The sequence below is a fragment of the Ischnura elegans genome (assembly GCF_921293095.1).
Source record: "Ischnura elegans chromosome 13 unlocalized genomic scaffold, ioIscEleg1.1 SUPER_13_unloc_3, whole genome shotgun sequence".
NCBI lineage: Eukaryota > Metazoa > Arthropoda > Insecta > Odonata > Coenagrionidae > Ischnura > Ischnura elegans.
In genome coordinates, this window is record NW_025791659.1 from 9,406,528 (window position 1) to 9,425,561 (window position 19,034).

At 37.5% G+C, this 19,034-nt stretch overlaps 1 protein-coding gene across 3 annotated transcripts in view; it reads left to right on the forward strand.

Moving 5' to 3' along the window:
* The window catches only part of LOC124172846, a 48,476-nt gene that overhangs the window by 15,894 nt on the left and 13,548 nt on the right, over positions 1–19,034 (forward strand). For 2 of the 3 annotated variants that reach the window (XM_046552344.1, XM_046552341.1), the window contains exon 2: positions 18,652–18,705. The gene's annotated coding sequence lies outside the window, so the exon portion shown is untranslated. Of the gene's footprint in view, positions 1–15,843; positions 16,038–18,651; positions 18,706–19,034 lie in introns of those variants that run through there. The other variant, XM_046552342.1, reaches the window with a different exon arrangement.

Sequence of the window (19,034 nt, forward strand, 5' to 3'; positions counted from 1 at the left end):
CATGATTTTAGGAATGCCAGTTTTGTAAGACTTACCAAATGAGGTCAATGCCTTATTTTTGTTAGAAGCACTCGACTTATTTTATTTAACTGCTATCACAAAGACATAGTGAATGATTAACATATAAAAGCAATCCCTAACAACCAAACAAGTTTTGGTTGTTAGGTTGCTAGGGAACCATGTGAACCGTATCCTGCAACTTATGCAATCGTACTATAATGTTATGATGTCCCAACAGTGGCCCAATGATAATCCATTTCGTAGGGCCATCGTTGGGGATTTCCGTTGGGCCAACAGCATAAACCGTTTCGTTGGGCCGACGAACAATATCTGCGTTGGGCCAACAGTGGAATTTGGTAGGCATATCCACCCACAATGAGCCAACCGTGACTACGGTTCCCCAACCGAGGCCCAACGGTCAATGTTACTTGGGTTAAACCTGAATGAGTTCAAAAAGTTGAATGGGTTATAGAAAGTTGTGTGTGGCTTTTAAGAGTACTCTTAATTGTAAGAAAGGACTTTGTTGATGTAAAACTAAATAAAATATAACTTGAATGAGTGAATATATGTATTTTATCTTCTTCCAATTTCACCTGACCAATGACATTGAATCATGGGGTCATGCTTCGAACTCCAAAGACGTTTTCAATATGCGAAAAAGGGCTATTAGGATTATTCCTGGTGCAAATTCACTCGAGCATTGTAAACCACTTTTTACGTGATTGGATATTATGGGCGACCCTCTTTGGTCACTACATCTGTGAGTGTGTATGAGAAGTTCATGAAAACCAATCATTAACATCATGGTCATTGAGATCATTGATTATTTTCGCCCCATTGTTGAATATAAGAGTGTTATCTGGCATCCTTGTTACAAAGTACATATAAATACAATTGAGAGAGTACAAAACAGATTTTTAAGAATAGTAAATTTCTACGCTGGATTTCATGCTCAATACCTACACCCCATATAGAGAAACTCTTCAAATATTAGATATGGAACCTTTACTGGTCAGAAGGAAACTTAACGATCTGTTGTTTCTATATAAACTATGCGATAATTTGGTATATTGCACTTGTCTCAATGATATTAGTTTAAATTGCTTAGTTAACTCAACAAGAAATTGCAACACTTTCTTTGTTAAATTTTGAAAAAACAATATTGTTTATAATAATTTTGTCACCAGGGCAATGAGGTTATTTAACAGTGCATCACATGTGACTAATGCTGACATATTTTACGATTCTTTTGACTCATTTAAACGAAATATGTTAACGTATTTGCAGTAAATACACTACCTATCGAATTGATGTAACTTGTATATGATATGCTACTTTTATTGCACTGTAATTGTAACTGTAAATGTATTAATTTTCTTGTAATTTTCCATACATTTAATATTTGTAAATTGGGTTTACTCCCGTAAAATAAATATTATTATTATTATTTATTATCATTACAAAGGTGCGGCTCCCACGTCATCCTGAGGTGAGGTGTGATCATTGGCCGCAATTCAACTAAAAATTTAACCCTTTCGGTGCGGCGGGCCGATATATCAGCTTTTGCTGCTCGGGCGGAAAGTGCGGTGGGCCGATATATCGGCTCATAAATAGTACGATATTTAATTTGCTATAACTTATTATATTGATATATTTTGTTTCAGTAAACGTAAAAATATTTTGTCAATATTAACCAGTTTAACCTCAATAATAAAAAAAACACTTATGTATGTATATGTAATAAAATAGCTTTATAATTTTTTTTTTCCTAGTTGCTACATTTTATGAAAATACCGTCTGCATTTCTCGCCAGTACCCCGCGAATAAGGATAGCACTTAAAGGGTTAGCAAATGTGATTGATGCCAGGAATGCTAATGCAGCAATGAAATTGCCATCTCTCCTGATCGTCTCATATCGTTTGCAAAATTCAGGGCTGGCTAAAGGTTGTGGTTGGATAAATAATGGGACCAGGGTGCCAGGGAAGTTAAGAAGTGTCTGAATTTTCGCAATTGCTAATGAACTCTTTGGTTACCAGTTTTCGGGCTTTGGTACAGGCTTAAGGTCAATGTGTCATCATGGCACACGGACCAATAATTGCTCTTTGAATATACGTGTGGAGATAAATGCATGGACAGTGTCTGCACGTGACTGAACTTGAAACATGATCGAAATCTCCATTTTTCTTTTAATCTGTCATTCATAGTTCTACGATCATAAAATCAGGATTTCAGGAAACTGGAATTTTTAAAACCAAATAACTTGTACATTATGAATACACTAATGGTGGGTAACGAATCCCAATCAATGCCTTTCGTTTTCTTTGATGAAGGAAACTACCCTATTGCCTCGCGAATTAGCCGTCGGTGATAAAATTTTTCTTGGACCTGCGTTTTCGATTAAAATATAATGTCCTTCTTATTTATATAATGGCACAAGGACCAATTAATAATTGCACTTAGAGTATTACTGTGCAGATGAATCCGTGGGCAGTGTCTGCACGTGACTCGGCCTTGAAACATGAACAACATATCGATTTTTCTCTTCATCTGTCAATCGTAGCTCTACAATCTAGTCCGAGAGATTTCTAAGGTTTTTTGACACGAAATTCACGGCCTCTTGCAGGATTTTTCATGGTAGACGAAATTCACAACTTATTCAGGGCTTTAAGGTTCTCACGGTTCAGTGGGACAGTGTCTCCGTATGACCAGGGTTGATAAAAATCAAGATTTTTTTCAAAATAATCATTTTTGTTGATTTTTTTGTTTTAAATCAGATTTTATTGATTTAAATGAGATTTTATTGATTTAAATGAGATTTTTATGATTCTCCATTTATCAAAAATTCAGTTATTTGCAAAACTAACTATTTGGGCAGCATATATTGGAGAATGATCGTTTGCAGAAACAATAAGAGGCAACATACTCTAAACTCGATACAACATTTAGTCAATCAGGGGAGAGAACTATGGAAATACCAATGGTATCAAATTAAAAATTACACCAGCATAATATAAAATTGCCATTGGAAGTATCAAATGTGCTATATTATGCGGTTCTAAAGCATATGAAGTTTAGAAATATTCTGTAATTGCAACTTTGTACGGTGCCTACGCTTAGAAGTTAAATCAGAAAACAATTTTTTTTCTAACGGATGCACTAGTATTCTAACCAAACCCATTTTTTAAAATTTTCATGTTACATGCATTCCTACAGTATCATTTCTATTTAAGAGCCACCACTGTGCTGATAACTGTCGATTCATTGTATTAATCAACCCTTTCAAGACGGCGGAGTTTTCGTCTTTGCATGATTGCTGTACTGAGCCCCAAGAGACTCTTCTTTCTCGTGGTATGGAGCATTTTTGGAGGGCATTCGTTAAGAAGGGTCTCATATGACTGACCTCGAAACATGATCGACATATCGATTTTTCTTATGCTCTTCCAATCGTAGATCTAAAATCATGTTTGAGGGATTTTCAATGCTTCACGACGAAATTCACGGCTTATTCACCGTTTTGAGGTTTACAAGGTTAAGCTCTCCTTAGATACTCTTACCCACATGAAAACCCAAGACAGGTTCATACAACAGCATTAATATTTTAAAAAAATTGGCAGAATTCAAAAATTCACTCTCGCGTAAGGTTGTTAGTGGGAAAAAGGAGAGGCCAGGGAAGTTAAAAAGTGTTTGAATTTTGACCAGGTTTAATTAATACTTTGGTTGCCAGCATTCCGGCTTTGGTACAGGTTTAAGGTCAATGTGTCGTTACGGCACACGGAATTGAACTCAGAAAATACATGTGCAGGTAAATGGATGGACAGTGTCTGCTCATTACTGACCTTGAAACATGATTGACAAATCAATTTTTCTTTTGTCCTTCCAATCGTAGTTTTAAAATCAATTTTGAGGAATTTTTAAGGGCTTATTATGACGAATTTCACTGCTTTTACCATGTTTTATCACGGCAGACAAAATTAATGGCTTATTCACCGCTCTAAGGTTTTCACGGTTGAGTGTTGTTAATGGTTGTTATTTATGAGATTATTTTTATACTTTTTTATAAAATTTTCATTATTTATTTTTCTTGATTTTTGCTTTTGATTGATTATTTAATATTTATCTTGATTATTCATTTACAAGTTCACTTTACATGATTTGCTAGTCAGGGGTGGAGATAGAAATTAAGGCTAGGGGGGGTTTTAAGCACAACAAACACTCCACCGGGGGATCAAAATGTTTTAATATTTTGTGTATTTTATTGAGTTTTTAAGGCAATCTGGAGACCAATATGACTCACTAATATCTACATAAAACAGTAACTAACACCAAAACATTAACAATCACCAACTCGATTAACTCAACTATAACTAGGCCTATTTACTGTGTCAATACAAGTGTCGCGGGAACGGGACAATGCTTTGGATATCAGCGCGGAACTTAATGCAAAAATACTTAATCTTGGCACATGAAATTGAAAGTAGACTACATTGCACAAATTTTTTGAGTAAATTTAAACTGTAAATTTAGATTTAGTGAGAACCCTGGCATCATGCGAATTTGTGATGCTTTGAGCAGATTGCATCTTGCGATATCAGCTCACGGATTGGTTCGTCCATGTATGGTCTGAACAGGGAAAGAAAGCTAATTGGTGGGTTTCCTCTCGTCCCTCTCATCAACCCCAGGCCACTCATCTTCCGAGTCAGTCTCCTCTACGACCTCGACTCATCCACCAAGATGTTCTGATGCAAAGGTGTCTTGTGAGTTACCCACAGTTACCTCGGCAAATCTTCCTCCACTATGTTCACCCTGAACATCACATCCCCCAGATAATCTTTCAGATAAACGGCTTAAAATGGTCCCAGTGAGAAATGGGTGGTGGAATCCACGTTGAGTGGTGGATATTTGGTGGTGGTGGATATTGAGTGGTTGGACCCACGTGGAATCCACCTTGATTTCAAGTGGATTTGTGGTGATTATCATAAAATGTTAAACAGAATTTCTAATTTGTGGAACTTAACTCTCTGGTGACATTGCGTAATTTATCATCCTGAAACCACGCTAGTTATGTGAAAATGTATCGCACATTCTATTTTTATATAATTCGTGGAAAGGCAGTCATGAGAGCACAAGAAAAATCGCAGACACATATATAGAAGGTTTAGATATAGAGTGGTTGAGGTTTTAATAATTTTAGGACAGCACCTACTGCTGTTTTAATTTTTCCACCAAATTTCCACGTGGGTTCCACGTTGATTCCACGACCAAAAACACGTGGTATCCACGTTAATTCTCCACGTGGATTCCACCACCCATTTCTCACTGGGGTGACTGTTAGGACTACCAGAGGTATACTTAATTGATCATTACACTATTCTATAAGTCAGTTGTTCAGGGGGGGTGTTCTTAGGGGATAAACCACCCTCCAGAGCTCACAGAAATTTTTAAGTTAACTCTATTTTACTTAATTGGATTACTATTGCGTGAAGAATAGTTTGAGGACTGATAAAATATCCCTCAGAAGGCCGTAAAAATCACCATTTTGAATCATTTGTCTTAATTTTTTTCCGGCGGAAGGCCTCTGCACCTCCCGCTTACCCTGGTGGGTATGCAATACCCCCATACCCTTAAGTATTAGTTGCACCAGAAACCCCCCTAGCCTTCATTCCTGGCTGCGACCCTGCTATAAGTAATATTAATCCAATTAAGTGAAATGGATTAAACTTAAAAATTTCTCTGAGCTCTGGAGGGGGTTTTATCCCCCAATAACCCCCCTCGCTGCTCCACCCGAGAGAGAGACCCATCCCGGCACATGAGATTGAGTAATCATTGCGGTAGGAGATACAGTGTCTGGCGTGATACGGTGGAAATCTTTGTTAATCAGCTTATTAAAACCACTTGTCTGATTCCACACACTTTTATTTAAGCCGAGCATGGTTTCGGCAACTCGTTTCATTATCAAGGCTTGGCTTCTCAGTGCCTTGATAACGGCACGAGTTGCCGAAACCATCGTCGGTTTAAATAAAAGTGTGTGGAAGCAGACAAGTGGTTTTAATAAGCTGAAAAATCAGAAATATATAACATAGTTTTACTAAGCTGAATAATCACAAATATATAATTTGTTGTTCTCAGATTTTTACATCCGATGGAACATTTTTATATCTCTGGAAACCAATGGAACAGGTTATAGCTCTGCAATCAGTTTTTCAAGTATAATAATCATTTGAACCAATTAACAAAAATGAGCATGTGCAAAATTTTTAAGATAATCTAATACAACCGAAGAAAATAATTTGAACCAATTTACAAAAATTTCAAGTTAATCAAATACAACAAAAGAAAAATATACAAACAACAATGCAGGGCATACAAAACATGTTTATGTAGTGCAGTGGTTCCCACAGTGGGCGCTACCGTCCCCTGGGGGGTGTTGCTGTATTCTATGGGGGCGAAAAGTGCCAAAAGGGTGGAAGGGGGGCGCCGGAATGCGAAAGTTCCGCAACCTTCCTTTTGTCTTCGATTTCAAGCTCCGCTTCTAAAGTTTACTTTGTTTCCCGTACATGGAAGTAACTTCCCACACAGCACACGGACACCTTTCGGACATCCGGTGATTGTCCGCCAAGTGGCCTATGGACGTCCTACGGACGTGCGAATTCATGCTAAAGGATGTCCGCTGCAAGTCCGCATGTCAGTAAAAAAGGTGGCCTACGGACGTCCTGAAAGTGTCCGCTCCGGACAACTTGAGGACACGTTTAGGTTAGGATTGCATTTTGTTCGATACAAATAAATAATAGGTCCAGACAAGAATTTAAATAAATAAGGCATCAATTCCATGCACAATATTTATTTGGCTTCTTAAAATAATACAATGCAAGAAACTACATACATATTATTAAATTTTCTTCTTCCCCTGCAACCGCTCCTTGGCGTGCCTTAGCCAGTTTTGGATGGCAACCTCCACATCTTTTTCAGCGGTCATGCTCTCCTGCACTGCTCCTGTAATAATGAAGTATATAAACATTTCATTGTAGCAAGAAATTGTATCTTGTACGTAACAAGCAGATTACATAAGACAGGACGCTACAGTCTTATTAGTCACGTGTTTAACATTCTTAAGGTTTCAAAATTAGGAAACCTGTCCATTAGAGGCTGAATACATTTTACAAACTTTTCTTTGACTTTTTCTTGTTCTTAAATAAGAAAAGATTTTGAGTAAAAATATTAATATGTTAGTAATGTATACATTATGATTAAGAACATTTTTCATAGAACAATTGTTGAACTAGATTTAAATCCCAAATATGAGAAGACTGTTTGCCTGTTAGACCCTGGTGCACCATCTAGAAAAAAATTCTTTGATCCATCCTTGCCAGACAGCTAAGTAGAGGTCTCGAAAAAGATATTGGAAAAAGCATTCAAATGGAGGATAATATTTCTGAACAATTGGTCTCTGCTTGAAGATTATGACTACACTAGAGTGAATTGTGTTACATAAGCTGGAGCTAAGGAAGACTAATGCAGAGGAGCTGAATATGATATAGGAGTAAAGGAAACTAGAAAATTTAAAGGAGGAAGTTTAAGTGGACTAGATCTCTTGGGATTAGTGTGAAAACAGCCACACTGATTTGGCACACAAACCACTTAGCTGCATTGGCCGAGATGCAACTTAAAAAAAATAGAAACTTTGAAGAACTAGCAAAAACTTGCTGTAGTTAAGGCCATTCCATGATTTAGATCTCCGAATTCTTCCAATCTTAATAATTAAAATAGATCTTCTAATGTCCCTGGTAAAATGAACTGTTCGCTTAGCTGTTCGTAAGCTGTGCACGTACTGTGCAAACGGTTCACAAATTTTCTGGGCCGTTCATGAAGTGTTTGGGAATTGTTCGCACGCTCTGACCTGGTACCCACGAACGGCCCATGAACGGAAAGCCTTGTGCACGGCTCCTGCACAGTTGGACATGAACGCTTCCTGAACGCTTCATGAACACATATTTTAGTTCTGCACATCTCCTCCACAATTACTAAATGAAATAATTTACCCATGATTCACTATTTTACATAATTGATCATAAGGAAAACAACCATCATTGTGTTCATAATTTTCTATGCAAAATTAGGATCAGATATTGACTTAAAACTTGAAAAATTCCCTGGGCCGTTTATGAGGTGTTTGGGAATCGTTCCCATGCTCTAACCTGGTACCCACAAACGGCCCATGAATGGAACGCCTTGTGCACGGCTCCTGCACAGTTGGACATGAACGCTTCCTGAACAGATATTTTAGTTCTGCACATCTCCTCCACAGTTACTAAATAAAATAATTTAGCCATGATTCACTATTTTACATAATTGATGATCATTAACATATCACCACGAATTAAGGAAAACAACCATCATTGTGTTCATAATTTTCTAAGCAAAATTAGGATCAGATATTGACTTAGAACTTGACAAATTTCCTAGGCCGTTTATGAAGTGTTTGGGAATTGTTCACACGCTCTAACCTGGTACCCACAAACGGCCCATGAATGGAACGTCTTGTGCACGGCTTCAGCACAGTTGGCCAAGAACGTTTCCTGAACAGATTATTAAATTCAATAGCCCAATCCATTTCTTCCACAGTTACTAAATGTAAAATTTAATTAATGCTATTCATGATTCATATTTTGCATAAATGATAAGCATGAATTAAAAGAAACATGAATGAGTGCATTATAAGGGAAGACATTTAAAATTAGGGCTAATATGTTCAAAAATTCAAAAGTGCTTTAACTGTGAGTGAATGTTTATGCTGAGTTATTGGTGAATTACGCAAAAATTGCCAAATTGGTATAATGAGGGTAATATATATTTACATTGAAAGTTTTAATAAAAGTGTAAATATATAAGTACAAATGTTTTGAGGTTGCTATGCATTTACAACAATAATGTGAGCAAAGTAAATAAAGTGGTGAATGTGTGACTTTCAAATGCAATCCTGAGTTTGGAAAATAACTGAAAGTACTGCAAATAGTAACCCCAGAAGCTTGAAAATCTGAATTCCCAAAGACTTGCGAGCTCTTCCTGAACAGTTTAGTTTCATTGGTATGCAACACTTCAGTTCAGCCTAGCTACTGTTTGTAAACATATCTACCACAGCTTCCTGATCAAGCAGTGGTATTATTAAATGGATTTCTTTTTCTTGACCTCAATTATTTAATGATGATCAATGTCTTGGAGTATAGGTCTGAGAATGATATACAATTGTTATGAATGATAAAGGTTGCATACCTGGTGAAAATAAATTGTTCAAGAACCATTCCAAAAGTGTTACACAAAATGTTCAGAAACTGTAGCAGAAGTGTTCATGAACTGTTGGGGAACCGTTCTTGGAGTGAATTTTGGCCCATTGAAGCGTTGCAAACTGTTCAAATAAGCTATTCATGGGGTATTTTCCTGCTGTTCATGAGGTGTTTTCAGATGTTCATGACGCATTCTTTTAACTTTACAGGAAGTGTTTACGATTATACCAATGATGATTAATGTCTTGGATTGTAGGTCACAAAAAATACAGAAAGAATTCAATTGTTCACAAATGTAAAAGAAGAGACAAGAATTTTGGCATATTATGTATGTAAAATTGAATTCTATTTACATATATTCTTTTACTGTAACAAAACATTGTAATAACCTTTCATTCCTTTATGCATAGGCTGATTCAGGTGGGAGGGGCACGTGCCCCCCCCCCCTAGACGCTTGAAAAATAGACAAGATTTTTAGTATTCTTTTTGTTTAATTGGGAGTCTCAATCATTTCCATAATTCTATATTAATAAGTATCTTGTTAAGATAAAGAAAATATATTGTACAGTAATTTTTCTATGCATATTGTTACCCTTTAAATCTCAAATATGAGAAGACTGTTTGCCTGTCACACCCATTTGCCCCTCCCAGAAAAATATCCTGGATTCCCCCTTGCCTTCATGTATCAATTTAATGTAACCATCATCATTCATAGCCCAGAATAAGGTATAAGGAATATATCGAAATGTTGGTAAACAATTTTGCATATTCTCACAATTGTTATATACACAATTATTATTGTCAGACCTACACTTCGAGATGTTAATCATCATTGGTATTATGGTAAATGCTTCCTGTACAGTTAAAAGAATGCTTCACGAACATCTGAAAACACCTCATGAACAGCTGGGAAATGCCTGCTGAACAGCTTATTGGAACGTTACGTCATCGTTCAATGGGCCAAAATACAGTCCGTGAACAGTTCAATAATAGTTCATGAACACTTAGGGAACAGGTTCTGAACACTTTGTGTAATGCTTCCTGAACGGTTACTGAACACTCCATGAACAGCTGAACACCTCATGAACAGCTGGGAAACACCTGCTGAACAGCTTATTGGAACGGTTCGTCACGGTTCAATGGGCCAAAATACAGTCAGTGAACGGTTCAATACTAGTTCATGAACACTTAGGGAACAGGTTCTGAACACTTTGTGTAATGCTTCCTGCACGGTTACAGAACACTCCACGAACAGCTGAACACCTCATGAACAGCTGGGAAACGCCTGCTGAACAGCTTATTGGAACGGTTCGTCACGGTTCAATGGGCCAAAATACAGTCCGTGAACGGTTCCCGAACAGTTCATGAACACTTAGTGAACAGGTTCTGAACACTTCGTTTAATGCTTCTTGAACGGTTCGTGAACAGTTCATTTTCACCAGGGGTAGTCTGGTATCGAGGCAAAAGTGAAAACCTAGCTCACTGGCAATATTCACATTTCGACAGAGACATAACAGGTGAATAGCAGCTAAAGCCTGCTGTGAGCTACTGAAATTTCTATAGCTCCTACAACAACACCTACTTCAAAACATCTTAGTTAGCTAGAGCTACTAGAAAATAGTAGCTTCTGTAGTACTGTGCAACTACCATCCCTGTTGAATAAGTTATCCCATTCTTAAGTTCTACAGGTGTTATACATCGAACTTTTATAGAGCATGAGATCCTTTTCAACCATGTTTTTGGTAATTATACCTCCCATATGCAGAACAAAAATTGTTTTCAAATGTTTGAATTACTTGGTAGTGGAATCTGCATCTGAAAATAATACATAACAATACTATTTTCTCTACCTTTAGCATGGAAGGGTGAACCTTGTATTACAAGATGTTCAATAATTATTTAAATTTACTTTATATGAGCTCCCTTAACAGGAGCAACTTGCGAAAAAAGTATCCAGACCAAAATTATTCCTCCTTGCCCAAACCTATATAATAATCAAACGAATACTTACACCTCTCTCTCATGCCTTGCTTTAGCATGTTCCAGCCAACTCTTCACTGTAACTTCCACACTAGAATTGGTGGCTGTATCGTCCTGGTTCAGAGCAACATCTGTAAAGAATGAAGACAAATAAGTATACAGACAATTATAAGAAGAGAGACATACAAACTTATAAATAGAGATAGGAACTAAATAAAAATACAGATAAGGTATTTTTATTCAACTCCACTACATGAAAGCTATAGTCAGTAAATGCCTCCAGGTAAATATATCAGGTTCACGATACTCTACACCAAAATGTGTACCGATGGCTGTACGAAAAGATGCACAAGTTCTATTTTCTGGGTATAAGATTTCATGCAGCAGTTTGAGCAAATAAATGAACCATGTAACATAGCCGTAAGGTTTGTTTACACAATATATCACTTATAATTAGACCTTGTTTAGATTCATCCCAAGTTTCTTACAGTCGTCCTATAGTTTCCACTAAATTAAATGCATGGATGACTAATAGCACAGTTACTTAGTTTGTAGTTAAATTAGTTTATAATTTAGTAGGTTAGCAAAGTTGGGCAGAAAAAATATATTAAACGCTATAAAAGTTACGTCGGCATTGTAATTTTTTAATCCCTAAGCCTTATCTTTACTGACATAATAGATCATTTATTTATTTAGGACCTAAAATTTTTAATTATTAACCTAGTTCCATCAAACAGATAAAGAGTATAAAAACTTTTTGTAAAAAGGCTAAACATTGGTGGTTATCCTATCATAACCTTAATCACCATATCCTATCATAACCCTTCGAACTGAAGACGCTGGCAGGATAGCCAGCGAAACTGTTGTCAACCAACAATCTGACGCGGAAGAAAACCCTGGAGAAATGCAGAGATCAAACCATCGCCGCGGAAACCTACGCTCTAACATCCTATCATAACATTAATGTTCTTTTTCGATGCGTGCGTGAATATACATATCGAAAGAAATCACACGGTGTACTCCGATTTCAAAGAATTAATAATTTACGTGAAACCTATTAATCATATATGCGTGTTGCAAAATCCCCCGGTTACACGTAAGTACAATTCCTAGTTATATATATATTTTTTAATATCACGAGATGTGGGTCAATTCCTAGTTATATTTATTGCCAAGAACCCTACTTGATTTGATTTAGGAACGGAACCAAACGGACCGTTCGGACAACAAATTCAGCCGTAGCCTACGTTATCAAAACAACAGGTTCTATTTCATACGCTAGCACTTACATTATTTCCTATACGTTCTCGCGTACAGAGACTATAGTACAAGAACTTCCACTTTAAATTATATCATGTAAACAAGGAACAAAAGCGAAAATTTCACCATGAACAACGGAAAAAGACGCTACCTTTAGTTGCCAAGTAACGGTTTTACCAAGACGGTTATGTTGTTCCAAGCAGAGCCATATTTTTCCTCGAGATGTTACAGGCTGAGTTATAAGAAATATAAGGAGCATGCGGAAACACTATACTGCCGACAGTGAACGCCAAGAAAAAATTATTTGGATGTCACATCAAACTTACTTGGAATACATGTAGCTGCATCTTTGTAACCGCCAAACCACCATGCTGTCTCCGGTGTTCCATTCCGGTTCCTCTGCTGGAAAGGAGGAACGGAGGAATGTGGAGAATCTGTATCGCGGAGTAGCGGTAGATTCAAAATTCGTTCGCCACCAAAAAATCTAGAATTTCAATATAAAGTAAAGGTACGGCAGTACTTACCTTCTATTGCCTATCCTTAAATTGGACAATTACAATGTCTAATCTGGGAATGAGGCCATCGATGCCGTGATAATTTTAGGAGAATTCTTACCATTAAAAATTAAAATGAATTTAAAGCGTTATGTTTCATTAAAATACTTTCCAATCAATCGCCTCTGAGATTTTTTAATCCCTAGAGAGTAAATATTAATTAATCAATAAGTTGAAAGAGTTCATTTAACCTGTAGGAATGGAATGTCCCCGAGACGGCTACGCGACGTCCGCAGGACATTGGTACATAATATAAAATTTCAGTAAAAATCGATAAATTCCATTATTCCTGTTGTTAATTTTTGTAAAAGTTGCTAAATTTAAGTAATTTTTATAATCATGAAAGAGTACGGGTTTATTGTTCATCCAACGCTTCTCAACCGTACAACATGCGGAAATTTTTAATTTTTTTAAAATTGCTAAAATTGTTGCTAAATTTGTTAAAACTTTAAAAATTGTTATAAATAATGTAGAGAGTCACAAGTTCGTTCAATTGTTGTTGTTTAACCCGTAAGGCATGTAGAAATTTTTAACGCTCGTAAATGTTACTTAAATTGTTGCTAACTTTGTTTAAACTTAATTAATTGTTATAAACAATGTAAAACTTAAAAATAGCGTACATTTGTTGTTCTTAAACTATAGAAGCGGTAAAAATGTCAAATTTTTTTTTCGTTTAATAGTTTATAATTTCCTCCCAGAGTCCACACTCCAACAAGAGGATTACACTTGGTTACCTAAAATAATCCTCAAAATATCTCTTCCTCCACGAAAAATTTCCTCTTCCTCGATCGGGAGGAAGTATTCTGGCTTCAGAAACGAGAGTTTTTTTTCTTTCTCCCTTCTCCTATATTCCCTACTCGGAGGAGGATCTCGAGACTTTCTCTCGGAGTTCCTCCTTGAGGAGGTGAGTGTTTTAAGAGGAAACCAAAACTCCGAAACCCTGCATAATGGGACACTAGCTGGACGTCCGCTGGACATCCAAGATAGGACAGAGTGCGGACGGATGGCCAGGACAGCCGGCGGATGTCCTCTGGCTGTCCTGAAAATCCGCGGACACTGAGAGGACGCGACGGACGCGCAGCGGACGTCCTCTGGCAACGATGTGCTGTGTGGGTTAAACCACGTGTTTTCTTACATTTTAAAGTAAGAACTGTTGAAAAATATTTCCAAGCCTTTCTTGTACGAGGGAAACGATTGAAGGGGTTTAGACTCACTTGGTACGTATATCTATTCAAAAAGAGTGAACTGCCGCACAGTTATGGCAGGTAGGATGAAGATTCCCGCAGTAGCACTGATTGAAGGGCGATAAAAAAGCTAAGCAACAGTTTAAGGGATGCGAAGAATCTTCAGAAGACAGCATTTCAGACGATGATCACAGCTACAACCCCGAACAAGAAGTGAGCAACAAGCTTGGTACACGTATAGTGTAACAACTGGAGTTCACGAGAAAATCTTAATACGGTTAAAAAAGTCATATGTAACAACTTCAGTCGCCGTAATATATGAGACATAAGTAAAACAAATCTCCAATAATTACCAGTTATGATCTCAAAGACGTCCGTACTTCGCAAGCAGACAACCTTTTTGAAATCCCGCCCGCCAAAGACGAAGTATTAACAGTTGAAGAAGGAATAATTGTACATCGAACAGTTCGAAGTTGTACACGGGGTTCCGTTATGTTCTTTCCACGGATTATGTAAGTACAGGAAATGCCATTCTATCCTCTCACAGGTTGATTTTTGCAGTCACTTCGGTCGCTTTGTTTACCGGTTTCCAAAAATGTCCGCAGCTCGGCAAAGCGTGTAATGCGACCCGCTAGATTAAAATATTTTGTAGGAAAGTAATTGCAAGTGCAATAAAGAGCACCGAGGAGTATTTAATAAAATAAAAAATAGATAGCATCAATTGAAATGTAAATTTTGATAAATAGCCATTTAAAGCTTATTTCTTCGTGAAACTCAGATCAATATGCTCGTTAGCGACGAGAGTGGAGACTTTGCAAACTCATTTAAATAAGGTGACAGAACTCATGGGAAATTTAGGACTCTCTTTATTAATATTCATGGATATGCCTATAAGTCAATTTCTGACGTCACATTAGGAATTCATCACTTCCCTGCTCATTATATCAATTTATATCTTCCAAAATTGTCACTGGAATATCTTCTATGATGTAATTACTTTGAATTGAGATGCAATTCTGCATGCCTTTCATTTTTGGCGTGTGTTGAACGAACATTTTAAGAATTTTACTCGGAAAGAGCGACGACAAAGTGAGATATATCCCTCCTCCTCCATGGTGATAGCTGATAGATTTTTTATTTTTTTTTATGTTTTCAGCGCGATGGTTGGCCTCCTATAAGATATAAAACAACCTCTTAAATTAAACAGTTATAACTATTGAACAATTAATGATAAAAATATTTCTCCTATTTGAGTATATCGCCTTGGGAAAAGGAAAATGAAGCAGAACCAATGGCAGAACCATATGTGGTATATGTATTTTAGGATATTTTAAGTTTTTTTTAATGTAAATAATTTCTTATGTTTTCGTACATAGTCCAGTCTATAGGCTTAATATTATGCTATTATTGAAAGCGACCAAAACTAAGATGTCTACCTTTTCCATCGAACAAAAAATATGTCTTTAAATTTTGGATTCGACGCCGCATTTACCGCGCTCACCGCGACTTTAGTACCATCTCTACGCAAGAAGATGGTACTACGCGCAACCTTCATTAAAATGGCAAACCCGGCTGATCTCTGCAACAGGTGGCTTTTGGAGCTGTTGTGACGTGTATGAAACTTACCACGGCTAACCATAAGTTACGAAACCTTCAAGCTGGTCTTCGTCTGAAGACGTTTTCTTCTTGGGATTCGTCGAATTCTCTCGCTGCTGTCAGCCTTCTTTAAAGTCCTACAATCAGTTCTACCTGGAATTTGCTCCGTAACCGACAACTGTTGTGTGAGTATAGTTCACATTTTCATGTATCGGGTACAGCTTAATGAAGTATCTTATACTACTATATCTTTATTGGTGTTCTAATTGGCCTGGTAATTCATTTCCAATACATTACCTTCTAAATCTGAATCCTCCTAAAGATTTGTAGTTCATATTTTTTGCTGACATTCTGTGTTAACATTAAAATTATCTGCAGAAGCTGTTGGGTAATTCGCTCTTTTTCCCTTGCCGGTGCACCTTTGTCAAAGGGTGGAAAGGTTCCTTGATTCATGTAGGAATACTGTATTACATGTGGTAATAATAATAGTAGTTACTACTTTATCGAATGACCTTTATTTTTCGGATATTGGATGAAACAAAAAACGCGTAGACCGTATATAAAGCCTTTTTCAGCTTGAGTTCATTCCCACTATACGTACACTAACACCCTTAACCACCCACTAACACCAGTGGAACAACTATTATTACGTAATGAAGCCTCAGAGAAATAAAAAAAATATTTAAAACTCTTTGTCTAGTTTTGACATACTGCATCTGCTCAAAGTTAAATTTTAAGTGCCAAAATGATTTCAAATGTATTTCGAGGCATTTAATATTTTAAAACATTTCCCGTTGCTCTGGGGACGGGGCAGGCCCTTCCATTCCCCACAAAGCATACTCCTATATAGTTACGCCCCTGCCCTTACAGGGATTTTAATGTATACATCACCTGCACATTCTAAACAAAATGTGACGTCACTGTCAAAGTTCCAATTTAAAAAGGCTGAGCAACCATACCAACATTGGTATGTGAAGTTGCCTGATGAGCCAGTTATTTTGAAGAGCTTTTGACCATATCACTATAATTGTAGTCGTATGTTCTTGGAACTGGAGAATAGATGTATATATTGTCAGTAGCGCCGACTCCATGGGGCTTGAGGGGGCCCGAGCCCCCTCAAAAATTCGTTATGGGTGTGAGGCTTGTCGATTTTCCCCGGAGTGTCCAGATATCGAGATTCGAGTTATCAGGGTTCTAATGTTGATCATATGACTTATAAAATGCTTAAAAAACTTAAAACTCACTACTTATAAAATTTCCCGGAGCAAGATGCCCGGTTTGGGCCCACCCCAATAATTTATGTAAGTCGGCACCCCTGCATATTGTAGTGTTTTTTCCTGCTACCCCTTTTGCTACTAACCTTGTTTTTTCAAAACTTCTTGTTTCATTCTGAAAACCCAACAAGTGTTTTGTGTTTCTGTGCGTGGCGGGTCACATGTTTTTAACTCTTTCACCACTGTGAATGTAGTATGTCTTCCTCCCTGCAATGCACATTCGCAGCAAAAGCACTTCGAAGGGATCCTAATCCGGGACCCTTTCCTCGACGAGCTCACCTTCGCTGGCCCCTTTCTTATACCCTCCGAGCGGGGGGGCCTCGCTCCCAAAAGTGACCGCTGCTCTGACTGAAATTTGAAAATCAATAAATCAATGCAATCATCAAAAAATGATTGCTTGCATCGCACTCCTGCCAATCAAGCAATCAGGTATGTGTTTGAACTGTGTTTCTGCGATGAGAAATTACGATTTTGTTAACTTTGCTAAATTGGCCATTTTCCGGTGGTTTTCCGCAGCCACGTTTTTAGCAAAGTTAACAAAACCGTTATTTTTCATCGCAGAAACACAGTCCAAAGACTTACTTGATTGCTCGATTGGCAGGAGTGCTATGCAAGCAATCATTTTTTGATGATCGCATTGATTGGTTGATTTTCAAATTGCTGTCTGAGCAGTCACTTTTCGACCCCCGCGGGTAGGATTGAAGAGACGGTCCTGCGTAGGCGAGCTCGTCGAGAATAGGGTCCCGGATTAGCGACCCTTTGGAAGGTGTACCACACCCATCCCGGAGGTACCTGCTCAATGGGCCCACGAAACGCATTTTAACCTTTTCGCCGCATGTGAGGAGTAGGTTTTCGGAGATTTAACAGCAGCAGGTGACCTTGGGGTGAGTCTCTGAGCTCTGATATGACGCAGGATGCTAGCAGGTAGCAGAGTACTATGCTAGCTGGTAGCGCTTGGCTTAAATAAGGATTATTAATACCTGATCAAATGAAGGAAACTTTCCGACCTTAGCCAGTTTTAATGTGTGATTATTAAGACATGTTTCCCTGAGCTCTGTGCCTCATGCATGCATTGGTAATCTCAGATGAAGTAGAACTCCTATCTACTCGTATAGAAACGAGGTCCCTGTGATGTCACGTGGAGTGGCATCGCATGGGCGCCAATCTGGCCTTTTTCAAATGAGGATAAAATTGACCCTTGCCATTCGTCTAAACTGGGATTTTTAGAACCAAATAATTTGTATATTATGAATACACTAATGGTGGGTAATGAATCGCAATCAATGCCTTTCGTTTTCTTTGGTGAAGGAAACTACCCTATTGTCTTCTTTGGAAATCTAGCGACTTGATCGTTGGGATATTCTTCCTCATGGGATACTCCTCTAAAATCGCTGGCACAGTAATGGTGTTCCAGGTTTCTATTTAAGGATTTAAAATTGTGTTTATAATTGCTTGTATAATTATTAATTTTGTTTGCAAATGTTTACGTGACTTGAAATTAATTGTATTTCATTTTTCTTTGCAGGTAAGTGGCTATGTTCACCGGTTAACATTGTCTCCCGACATAGTTGCATAAATGGTGAGTCAATCCGAAAATTTTCCATGTTCAAAGATGAGGTAAAACGAATTTCTGAATATCATAACACTTAAGCAATAAGTTATTTGCCCATGTATAATAAAATATACAAGGAAGGAGACGGCCACGGTGTGGCGCCTCCAGTCCGCGTGAGGGTGATGTAACAGACACAATCTAAATAGATTTGCTTACATTGAATTTAAATTTTACATAAAATGTGTGCTAACTAACCCATTCCTTGTCCTTGTGAATATACATTTAATATAATGTAATTTAAAAGCATTGAAGTGATGTTGGTTATTTTAAAATTATAATACATCACAGTAATTCTG